Raw genomic sequence first — 12,659 nt, 5'->3', positions numbered from 1 at the left:
CTGGTGCTCGCCCTTCGCACATGCGTGACATTTTTCCTGGTTTGTCCCAGGGAAAATCCGTTCACCCTATGTAAGGGATATCGTGTATTTGAGATTTGGGACTTAGGTTTTTGTCCAAGTATAAAGTATCTTAAAGAAATATAGAAATATTTTGACCATACACCTGATGAAGGCACAGCAATCCCAAAACGTTATGGGCCCTAAATACCAAAATGATATAAAATGTCAGTGCTAAAAAGTAGTATAAAGCGTCATAAGATGTGTGTCATATGTATGACTTCTTAACTACAGTATGACGCATAGTTTGTTAGAAAGTCTTTCTGATGCATTGTGTTGTATAGAATAACTGATTTTCTAAAATGTAGAAATGTGTGTTTTTTTTATTTTTTATGATATATACATTATTACTGTAATAAGTGACTTTGAAATTAATATATTTTGTTTACCTATATAATGAAACATCCGACTGCGTCAAATATATTTTTGGGTTGATACACAGCAACTTAATTCTGCAATAACCTTATTAACAGAGTTTTTAGGGTTGAACTTGGTGGATGATTTTGACTAATTTTCTGCCTTTTTTTGGCACACGGAATTTTTTGTAGTAAATCCTATTATTGACATCCCACCCATCTATGTGCGCCCAACACTGCCCATTTCTGTGTACCAAAAATGTATTATTATTTTTTACGCAGCTGTCACATATGAAGACATTTCAGGTTAGTTCTGCACATAGGTGCCGACAAATGCAATTTAAAATGAGGCTTGGGTAAACCGATTTTGAGTCCAAAAGGTTGTTTGCGATGCACGGGTACAAGTTGTACTTAGACCACTATAAAGTATATGTAGCCTTAGCCCTATTACAGACTACCGCAATGGATGGGATTCCTTGTGTAAGGGAACTTAGTTCCTGCACCTTTATTTCTAGTGCCCAACAAGGAACTCCCATTATCAAATACGAAATTACTAAGAACAGGGCTGGTTAATAACTGGGAGACGGCAGCAATGCTTTCCCCCCCACATGTATTTATTTAAAGTGTCATATTATTTAGTCCAATGCAGTTGAGTTGCGAGTGACCTTTCCTGTCGTCTTGATGTCATTAATGGAAGTGTCACCATTTCCACACGATTATCCTGCAGACTTAGCCATGGATTTGTTATGTATAAATATGACATTTACTACAGTATGTTTCAACAGTTCCCTGTAGATAACACGTCTCATATTTCCCATGGGGCATCCCTGACTCTCTGTATGATAGTGCCCTGAATGGAAATATCGCAGTTTAATTAATACCCCCCATTTTATTGAAATACTCCATGCTTCATTATGATCACCATGACCCATTTCACATTAGACTACAGTGACTTAGAGGTGCAGTCCCCCACCCCTCCCCTTTTTTCCCATTGGTGGGAAGGAGGGGGTCTCCGCAGCTGAACCACATTAATTTCAGCGCCAAAGACCCCCTGGTTCCCAATATACTCATGGGGGAAGGTAGCGCCTATTTCAGTCCTCCTTATCCCACAGGGCAATAGGATGACTTTGCAACTTCATGTTGGCCCGCGTAACTAGGGTGCCAGGTGGCTTCTCCAAAAATACTGGACTCAATGGGGAAAGGTGCATCAGGTCACTATGTCCAGGAAGGAAAATACCGGACACATACATGTCCAGTATTACAGTACCTCTCATGTATTACTGGACAGAGTATCCAAATACAGGATAGTCCAGTTCAATACCGGACACCTGGCAACCCTACGCTTAACGCAGGAGATTTAAGCCGACATGTTGTTTCTGCTGGGCGGCACGGTACCGGTGCTATTTTTATAAGTATTGTGTGAACTAGGGAGTCCCAGGAAATGCAATTAAAGCAGTTCAGCTATGGGGACCCCTGCTTTCTATCCACCCAGTGTAAAAAGAACCCGAGGGTGTTGGTGGAGACTGCTCCTTTTGCCACTGTTGTAACAATACTGACTGTACATGTATGTTTGTTTGCACGCCACTACTCGAGTATTTTGAAATCAGCATCACTGAATGCTACACTGGCGACACACTTTATTTGAGCTTGGCTAGTCCCACGAATTCGGGTATACCCGGGTGTATTGAGGTTTGTGACTGTTTTCTGCCCGAGTGCATTGAGGTATTTTCCAGGCAGGGATTGAAGCATTTTATTCCCGCTGGCTGCAATACTGCACAGTATATATATATATATACTGCATTACAATTCATGAATTTATGCCATCTGGTAGACACGCGAAGCATTGCAGCCTATTAAATCCTAATCATTATCATTTAACAGATCAGCCGCCCGTCAGCCAGGCATGAACCCAGGCTGGGAAGGCAAACGCAACGGGGCTTGTCAGAGGTGAGGAGCGGCGCATTCCAAGTATCTGCCAGGTACATACTGGGTATTTGCTCGAATAAAGTGTGTCGGTGCAGTACATACATTTGCTGTGTTTATATTTTGTATGCTGCTTTCTAACGTGCAAATTCGGCTTTGTTGAAGGTTTAGTAGTCAAAATACGTCTTATTTCACTACCACAGCAGCCATTATAGAAAAATGGCACATGGCACAAAGAACAAGTCTTATTCATATACATCGAAACATGTCATTGATTCTGTGTCTGTTGCATTAGAAATATTGGGAAATGTCCCAGATGGAGTATTTACATGTCTTTATAAGATAACCATTTTATAACTCCTCCTTAAGCTTCTTGATGGAAGTTATGTGGATGAATGTCACTGACACAGCCAGCCAGCTAAATAGCAAAGACACAGCTAGCAGCGACGGGGTTAATGTAGGCCCCTTACGGGCTCTGGAGCAACCCTCCTAGGAACAAAGTGAACTAATTCCAATGGCATGTGTTTAAGGGGCACAAAAAAAGGTGAAAAAAAGGCGCTTCCGTAAAGAGTGATCACTAACAATAAAGTGATCTGTATAAAGTGCTCTAATACACAGTGAAAACTTCAAGTGACAGTGCTATAATTAATTAATAAACATCATTGTGCAAAAAGTAGTGCAGTGAAAAAACAAAAGAATATGGTTGTAACTCCCTGCTCAAACCCTCTGGTGGGTCCGGTCTTCGCTGGTCCCAAAACACTGTGTTTCTTCTCACAATCCAGGGGGAGCATAAGGAGAAAAACAACAAAGATCTACAGTAAGTGTAGAAATATGTGAAAAATAGAGTAAAAAGTGAAACCGGAAGTGACATACAGTACTGTCAGCCGGAAGTGAACTACTGCCAACCGGAAGTGACCTGCTGCCAACCAGAAGTGGCATACTGCCAACCGGAAGTGACTTGCTGCCAACCAGATGTGGCATACTGCCAACCGGAAATGACCTACTGCCAACCAGAAGTGGCATACTGCCAACCAGAAGTGGCATACTGCCAGCCGGAAGTGACATGGCGGAGCCTGCGATCCATGCAGGCAGAGAGTCTGCCAGTGGAGGAGGATTCCCTTCACTGCCGGAGTCACCGGAGACAGAGGCGATGAGCGGGTCAGAGCAACGACGTCCATATATGTGATGCAATAAGTATGATAATAAAAAGCATGTAAGTGTGATATTTTACCTTCTTAACATAAACTTTTTGATATATTGATCCGTGCTATGGAAGTCTTTCTTCTATCTTTTATTGAGGATCATCTCTCCTGAAGTTACCACGAGTGCAGGTTTTGCCACTGTTTTGGATTATACATTCGACACAGGTCGTGAGTAGGCATTCTATAGGAGCCAAGTCAATACTTTTTACTCTATTTTTCACATACATCTACACTTAGATCTTTGTTGTTGTTGTTTTTCTCCTCATGCTCCCCCTGTATTGTGAGAAGAAATATGTGTTTATTAAGGGGTCCCATCTGGGTAATTGATACATTTTTTACCCACATATGACATCTATAAGTATTTTTAATGTATTTGTTTAAAGTTAGAATTTGGGAGGGGTTTGATCTCCTCTGGCTGCTCCCTCTTGTGTGATGTCACTGTGTGATGTCACTGTGTGATGTCACTGTGTGATCCGCAAGAGCTTGTACAGCCAGAGCCCCCCTCTCCTAATCTTTATTGGGTCTCTGATAAGGACAGGGTGGGATAAGGGGAAAGAAAACACTTGACAAACATTTCCCATTCAGAGACCCCTAAGAAATTCAACTGACCATCTTGGGATGGCTTCTTTAATCCACAAATACACACCTTAAAAACCACACAACTACCCCTCTCACCTTCTCACTTCTTCATGGTGCTCTGCGTTTGTATGTTTGGGGTCTTTAAAATGTATTGCAATTACTGTACCAAACACCCCCACTGTGTCAGGCCCATTGTTCAGATAATGCCAGCTGGTAGTGGTCCGAATGTTGGTTATGGAGAACTCCTGCTTGGCCTAACTAGAGCTCAAGTGATATAAGGTTTAGGGGGTACTGTATAAGATGGGTACATAATATTTGTATCTCTGTGAATATCAGCTCTACTGACCATCTCTTCACTGTAGTCTCTGTTTCTCTTTACATTATTATTATTATTATTATCTCTTTTATACCTCTGCTCCAGACACGGCAATGGCCTCACAATACAATGCAGGTTATTTGGTAAACCATAATAATGCAGATCAGGGGCAGTATCATACGGAAACCACCATTGCAGTCAATGGAAGTTTCCGTGTGATTTTCCCTAATCAGCACTACCACGGTATAATGGATAACCCCCAGTGTTTGTTTTGTATATGTATGTTTTAAGTCTCCATTGTTCTGCTCAGCTTCTCACCTTCTGTGGCTCTGCCCTTAGTATCTTTGTATTCAGGCCTCATTGCATCTAATGTAGAAGATAGTCCTCCTTGGCGCTGGTCTTCACTATGCAATGTGCAGTATGTGAAGATAAAATAGACAAAAAACAGTGTATAGTATCAAACAGTAAGGTAATAATACAGTTTGTCATCCATACCGTATTGAGCAATTCTTGCAAAAATAGTCTGCCCTTGGGTGAGCGGTTCCAGATTTGCATTGCGGGTAATCAGTTATTGGAGACTCAGGAGATTACTGAGGAAGCCTGGAGAGCTGACTGCGCGGCAGCTCGGGACAGGACCCGGACAGTCACCTGTGAATCAGCGTGTGATGGCATTTGACTTCATCGCACGAGGCAGAGTCGAATTGAGATCCAAGATGTACTGTAGCAAGCATACCGGCATCTCTGCTAGAGTCATTTGGAGACACGCGAATGGCGAAGAAGTTGAAGCTACTGTACAAAAGATCCAGGCCACAGAACCCCGAGAGATAACAATTTACCTTGTACAAAGAATGGAAAATTCGTGAGTGGCATTCCTAGTGTCTGTGTTTTATGTTTTTTTTATTACATTTTATATACAGTACTGTGCTATGTTATTTTCTTCTCTTACTATATGCAATTGATGATACTACCTTATGCACTTCTTATTTCACTATGACAGCAACCATTATAGAAAAATTGCACAAGGGACAAGTGTCACGGGAGACCAGGACTAATACCAGGGATCAACTCGCCAGACAGAAACACAAGAGTTTATAAAATGAATTTATTGGAAAAAAGTTATCCACAACTATAAAATTAAACAGACAACACATACCCAACAGGGAAAAATTGGGGATACCCTGCCAACCTAGCTGCAAGGATCCATTTCAGAGATTTCCCCTTTTCTTTCTTCCCTGCAATGTCCTCTGAAACAGGACTCCAGGTCTGATACCAGCACAGGGCACAGGAGGGGACACTGCAACTTATTTCTGTTACTCACTAGGGGTCTCCCTCCCCACAATTTTATACACTACACCAGGGGTAGGCAACCTGTGTCTTGGGTTGCCACTCCCCAGCTGCTGCCTCTCTCCCTCACTGACCTGGCGGTGGCTGTGGGAGGGCTTGGTCAGCGCTGGTCAGGTCCCTTGCTGATGCCGGGCATCTCCCCAGCTGCTGGCCTGCCTCCTACACTGTCCCGCACCGGTGCATGCCAGAAGTGCTCGTACCTACGTCACAGAGAAGCCCAGCGTGGGACAGTGTAGGAGACAGGCCAGCAGCTGGGGAGATGCCTGGCGGCCACAAGAGGCCTGACCAGCACCAGCCGGGCCCCTCCACAGTCACTGCCAGGACAGTGAGGGAGAGATCCAGGCCCAATGTAAGTGTGTGTGTGTGTATATGTATGTATGGGGGGGAAGGTAGTGTGTGTGTATTTGGGGGGGTAGTGTGTGTATTTGGGGGGGAGAGTGTGTGTGTCTGTGTATTTTGGGGGGGGGTTGTGTGTATTTGGGGGGTAGTGTGTGTACTTGGGGGGAGTAGTGTGTGTATTTAGGGGGGTAGTGTTTGTGTGTATTTGGGGGTGTATTGTGTGTGTTTATTTGGGGGGGTAGTGTGTGTGTGTATATTTGGGGGGGTTGTGTGTGCGTGTATTTGGGGGAGGTAGTGTATGTATGTATTGCATATTTGTAAATGACAAATAGTTTTGCACAGAAAAACAATGAAAAAAATAAATAAAGGGACTTATTATTGTGTATACAGTATACCTATTAGTGTGTATATACCTATTAGTGTGCACACAGTATATGTATGGGTTTATGGGGGGTTAATATTCATGCATGTGTTGCGGCTCTCTGAATATTTTGAACAAATACATTTTATATTAAAAACTCTTGAAACGTTGCAGACCCCTGCACAACGCCCACAACCATGAAACATTCAGGGCCAGGTGCTGTCTACGTGCCCAGACCCTGATTGGTGGGTAGAAATGCAACATAAAAAGAGTAACATACAAAATGCTACAGGGAAATATTACAGACACCTTTGCAACATGTTTCCTGCAAACAAAATTAACCCCTGGTCCCTGAGGTGCTGGAATAAGGTTAAGACAGAATACATTATACATACACATCACATAATACCAGAGTATTATTGACAGGTAGGGGTAATGGCAGGCTTGACATTTATTAACAGCAGCCATATTTACCCCTACGGTCACAACAAGTCTTATTCATATACATCGAAACATGTCATTGATCCTGAGTCTGTTGAATTAGTAATATTGGGAAATGTCACACTTGGAGTATGTACATGTCTCTCACCCAATGGCAGACTATTTTTTACAAGCATTTCTCAATACTGTCTAGATGACAAACTGTTTTACCTTACCGTTTGATACCATACACTGCTTTATGGATATTTGTTCTGCACATACTGCACGTTTCTCTCACTACTGAGGACCAGCGCCAAGGAGGACTATCTTCTACAATTTTCTAGAAAGGATTTGGACAATCCGGGAGACTTCCAGGCGGCAGGACTTCAATATAGAGGTGGACTTTAACACCCGTATTATTTTAATTTGCGGACATTGTTTATTGTATAATATATACTTGCAGATCACTAAATGTATTAACACTAAATCACTCATCACAGTATATAGTGTGGGGTAGAGCGCTGGGGTTGTGACTATCCCATTGCTCATTGCATCTATGGACATTGTCTACATTTGTATTTGTCTTCATCAGCACTGAATCTCTCTGAGTCTCCTCTGCCCTTCTTACATCTATAGTCTGTGGTCCTTGTACTGTATGTGACTCCCATATATTTGTTTCCCCCGACTTCCCAGCTCTGACGCCAGTCTCTGACCTGTGACTCCTCTCTACTCTTCCGTTGGCTCTTTATATCTCTATTTAGGGAGGTAGCATCTTTTGTTTGCTTTTCTCTCGCCTGCCAGAATGTTCTCATGTACAGTAGCACTTGCATATAATACCCAATATCGAGAATATTCCCTATTGCCTGTCTGTGCCATATTTGCCATTAAACTGACGGCTTGTGCCATTCAGATCCTGTGTATTGAGCATACAAATATAATGAGATATTTTGGATAGAGCAGTAGAAGCATTTATTTTTTACATTATACTCATTGTGTAATACAAACATACATAAACGTTTCACATGCCTTACTTTAACGCTTTAACTGCCAGAGAGGTCAGCAATGCATTGCTGAGGTGTTAACTTGCACTGTATTCAGAGCGTAGAGCAGGAGGATCCGCGCTTGGGTCCCATAAGAAATCCCATATAACATACCGGTAATAAAGATTCCACATAGTTATATATAGTTGTTGGGTTATTGATGCAGGGACATGGCCATGCTATCTCTCTGCCTCTTCTGCCACACCTTCTCTTTTCCACTTTCCGTATCTCACAGTGTCTATGTCCCTGCTGCCACTCCAAGCCTCCTGTACACATCTTGTAATCCAACAATTAGTGATATATGCGCTCCAACGCTGGATCCTTTCAATGATATAAGATGTGATATATGATTTCCAGATGTGCAGGACAGGACACAGGGGTTAGTGAGATATGTAGTGAAGTAAAGTCCCCAAACAGGCCAATTATCCCTGAAGGGTAAGGTGAAACCACAATCAAACCCTCATTGGGATGGTCCCTGGACCCACAGCTGACAATTATGAAGAATAAAAGCAGTAGTACTCACAAATACACCCCGTCCGGGGTATCCTGGTGGGCGTGCAACCAAGTGGAGTTTGCTTGTCCGGAAGAGAAAGGGGAGAACTTGCCCACAGCTCCATTGGCTGTACTCGAGTTTCCCCCTTTCTCTTTACACATCTTGTAGCCCGTTCCCCCAGGCTGGGACGTACTGTATCATTCCTCGTGTTCAATACCGGATTGATACTATTTTAATTAAAGACAACATTTTGTGTTATTTAAAAAGAAAAAAATGTTTAACTAGTATTAGTAAATATGAATTCTTATTGTCAGGGAAAAGGGCCAGGAAAGGGCCTGAAACACGAGTATTGCTTTGAAATCCGTGTGGTGAAAATGTACCTCATTTATTTTTAACTTTACCTTTTACTCACTCTTTGTGAATGATTTACTTTCATTTTCATGACATTTGATTGAATACATTTTTTTTTTTAAATTGCCCATTTTTTAAATTTCTTATTACATTTCTTTTTGGGGGAATTACCCATTGAGCTAGCAAGTGTTTGTTTTTGAGCGCCGGTCTGATTTTAAATGATCTATAATTATTTATACTAGTCGTAAAAGCCGTTTGACACGTTTAGTACACAAGGCCCCTACAGTAAATGTTAAGATTCTTGTGGTTCTATGACAGTTCATCAACAGCTGAATTTGCAGAAGAACATACAAAGCTGATGGATGCCAAGCTGCAATCACAGGTCAGAACAGGGCTCTTCAGCTTGTGAGTGACCCAAGGGTCTCCTTGCATTACAATTGTGACAGCGTAGTGCAATATTTCCCAGCGAAACTCATTTTTAAGATACAAAAAGTATATAGTACAGATGTTATAAATACTCAGAGTGTAAACACACTGTCATTTATCTATTGAATAATAATAATTAGCAAATATGTCTTAAATGACAGTACCGTTTTCAGGCCTCTAACTCATGTTTTCGATTCGGTCGTGTTGGAAGACTGGTTGAAGAGCCCTGGATTTGTGCAGAGACAAAACCTTTCTGTAACTCGCAAAAAGAATGATCATCTTGGAATCTATTTGTGTTGGTTACAATAGGGAATGATTTTCTAATCTGTAATCCTTCCTTCTCCCGACCTATGCCCCCCTCCTCCTCCACCAACCCCACCACATACCCCGAGTTCAATAGGATTCCATATGCCACATCCTTAGGAAAGCAGAGAGGCTTTAATTAGAGATGGGACGTGTCCATGAATGTAAACAGCCGTTTGAGTGTTATGTAGCATGGCACGTCTTCATAATTGGACCATATTCCTGATGATAATATAGCTGCAGACCTACTGGGTCCTGCGATATTATAGTAACAGAGGAGGATATAACTGCTAATAGTGGTGTAGAGTCTAAGCCTTATCTACTTGCCTGGAGGGGTTCTACCAGTTTCTTATTCTACCCTGGAAATGTGAAAAGGCTTAGGAATTTTCTGCTATTTTAATCGACCCAGTTTTCATATATATACACACATTTATATACAGTATGTATACATTTTTTAACATATTCAGATACTGTATATACTGTAGCAAAAGAAAAACATAAATGATCAGCGCCTGCAAATGACTGTGTTTAAATATAATGGCGTACTTTGTGTTTCTATGTGATCAATAATAAAATTATTTTGATATATAAATATGTATATTACATTTTATATGCAAATTAAATTAATGTGCAAATTATATATAAAACCAGATGTATATGGCTGTGGATCAAATATTAAAAAAAGAATAGAGAAATATATTACCATATAGTAGATCACGTAAAAATATAGTACAGTGTGTGCAAATGATTGCTATAGTAGAAAATCAGGGCAAAAAATAAGAGTAAATGGATAAGTAGGGCTGCCAGACATCCTGTATGTGTATATATATATATATATATATATATATATATATATATATATACAAATATAACTGTATGCTCATCTGCATGTTTTAGGCAGGTCTGCAACCCCGCCTTTCCCCATTATCACCCAGCATACAGCACTTCCACTGCAGCAAGGGATTCTGGGAAATGACATGCAAATGAGCACACAGTGTCACTTTTTGCCTCAATAACCATTTTTAACATGGTTCCCTATAGGCTTAAGCTTGCTGCATGGTCACAGCTTTGAGCACAGCCAGGGTTAAGGTGCATACCCAGAAAACCACCCACAGACAGCTGTTTCGACCTTGATGGGTCTCATCAGTGTGGGGTTGATTTTACTGGGAATGCAAGAGAGGCTATGGGATAGGCTAAACCATAATACTGAGTTAAGTTATGGTGAGTAAAAAAAGTGACAAAAACCCTCCACAGGAAAGCAAATATGCAAATATAACTGTATGCTCATCTGCATGTCTTAGGCAGGTCTGCAACCCCGCCTTTCCCCATTATCACCCAGCATACAGCACTTCCACTGCAGCAAGGGATTCTGGGAAATGACATGCAAATGAGCACACAGTGTCACTTTTTGCATCAATAACCATTTTTAACATGGTTCCCTATAGGCTTAAGCTTGCTGCATGGTCACAGCTTTGAGCACAGCCAGGGTTAAGGTGCATACCCAGAAAACCACCCACAGACAGCTGTTTCGACCTTGATGGGTCTCATCAGTGTGGGGTTGATTTTACTGGGAATGCAAGATGTGTTTTTATATATATATATATATATATATATATATATATATACAGCTAAACCCCGTTATAACGCGGGTCTCGGGGTCCACCCCGAGACCACCGCGTTACTAACGGGGTCGCGGGAAAAAAAATGGCCGCCGCGCTTTAGCGCATATTCATCCCGCGGGACAGGAGATGGGAGCGGGCATGTCCCTCCGCTCCCCGCTTCCCCCTGTCACCGCGGGACAGCCCGCGGGGCAGGAGATGGGAGCGGGGATGTCCCTCCTGTCCCCGCTTCCCCCTGTCACCGCGGGACAGGCCGCGGGGCAGGAGATGGGAGCGGGGATGTCCCTCCTGTCCCCGCTTCCCCCTGTCACCGCGGGACAGGCCGCGGGGCAGGAGATAGGAGCGGGGATGTCCCTCCTGTCCCCGCTTCCCCCTGTCACCGCGGGACAGGCCGCGGGGCAGGAGATGGGAGCGGGGATGTCCCTCCTGTCCCCGCTTCCTCCTGTCACCGCGGGACAGGCCGCGGGGCAGGAGATGGGAGCGGGGATGTCCCTCAGGTCGCCGCTTACCTCAGATCCCGCTGCCTGCATGGAGGTGGTAGCGGGGGGTTTCTTCTCCCCACCGCTGTCCCCGGTGCTCCCGCTGCCTGCGCGGGAGGAGGGGGGGGAGCGGGTGGTGGTGCTGGTCGCGGCCTTTCCTCTGCTCCGACCCCACCCCCCGTCTGTGTAGAGTGAGAGAGTGTGTGTGTGTATGTATATATGGGAGAGAAAGTGTGTGTGTGTGTGTGTATATGGGTGTGTGTATGTGGGTGTGAGTGTGTGTAAGTGTCTGTGAGTGTGTGTAAGTGTCTGAGTGTGTGTGTAAGTAAGTGTAAGAGCCGGAGCGGGAGGTGGGAGGTTTGACAGGGAGGGGGTGCGTGGCTTGAGCGGAGGGACCCGCTACTCTCCCCCCCCTCCCTCCACGGACTGCAGGAGGGAGCTGCTACTCTCCCCCCCCCCTCCCTACACGGGCTGCAGGAGGGAGCTGCTACTCTCCCCCCCTCCCCGGACTGCAGGAGGGAGCTGCTACTCTCCCCCCCCTCCCCGGACTGCAGGAGGGAGCTGCTACTCTCCCCCCACTCCCTCCACTGGCTGCAGGAGGGACCCGCTACTCTCCCCCCCCCTCCCTCCACGGACTCGGGCTGGAGCACTCATACATACACACATACACACACACACACACACACACACAGGCACTCACGCACTCATACACACACACGCGCGCACACACATGCAGGCACTCACGCACTCACACACACACACACAGACAGGCACTCGCACTCACACACACAGACTGCTAACCCCCCCCCCCGCCGCAGTACAGGGCCCGCCGTAGCCGCAGCGCAGGGCCCCGCCACCCCCCCAACCCCCACAGCACAATGACTTCCCACCCCCTTAACTTTGTGAAACAAAAGTCACAAGACGTTGTACAGGCAAAATACTGTACATCTGTTAAAGTGCAGTTGTCTGTTTATTTCTATATAATAATTGTGTGCAGTGTGTGTGCAGTGTGTCAGTGTGTGCAGTGTGAGCAATGAGCAGTGTGTGTGCA

Source organism: Ascaphus truei, chromosome 14, assembly GCF_040206685.1.
Source record: "Ascaphus truei isolate aAscTru1 chromosome 14, aAscTru1.hap1, whole genome shotgun sequence".
Classification (NCBI taxonomy): Eukaryota; Metazoa; Chordata; class Amphibia; order Anura; family Ascaphidae; genus Ascaphus; species Ascaphus truei.
The sequence above is the reverse complement of the archived record's forward strand: the minus strand, read 5'-3'. Positions refer to the sequence as shown.